Here is a 585-nt window from a genome sequence, read left to right as displayed (position 1 = left end):
GGGCCAAATCCCCTGCGCTGATACCGGGGCCGGGGGCGTGCGATGGGACACGAACCACATGGGGTTCAGCCTCTCTGGGAGGAAGAAACGAGTATTTGAGGCTATTTGGGAGAGAAAACTGCTCTCGATGGCACCCGTCTGTTGTACATAGGGCTCAAAAGGCATAACAAATACTAGAAAAGTAATAAAAATAACATGTGGTTCAAAAGGCATAAAGAGGTAGTTAGGAGCAACAATTTTACTGACAAAAGATTTCATAAAAGAAAAACGATACTATTAAAAGATCTTTCGTCTGCAGTTTTATCACTGCTTGTGCTTGGTTTTTAAACTTGTTAATATCTTACTTCATCTGCTTTTTTGTGGAAACATTGAAGCAAAACTGAGCAACACCAGGGAACACCAACAGCTGGCTCCAAGGCTGCAGAATGGCTGTGGAGCTCCCGCAGGACTGCCCCGCTTCAGCCGTGCACAAACGCCCCTCTCCTTTCCCACAAGGAGTAAAATCAGAGTTCCTCCTGATTTCCTAGGCTTGTCCTGCATCACTGATCCAGAACCTCCTCCAAGTGCGCTGAGTGAGAGGAGACA

The sequence above is a fragment of the Geospiza fortis genome, unplaced genomic scaffold, assembly GCF_000277835.1.
Source record: "Geospiza fortis unplaced genomic scaffold, GeoFor_1.0 scaffold96, whole genome shotgun sequence".
Classification (NCBI taxonomy): Eukaryota; Metazoa; Chordata; class Aves; order Passeriformes; family Thraupidae; genus Geospiza; species Geospiza fortis.
The sequence above is the reverse complement of the archived record's forward strand: the minus strand, read 5'-3'. Positions refer to the sequence as shown.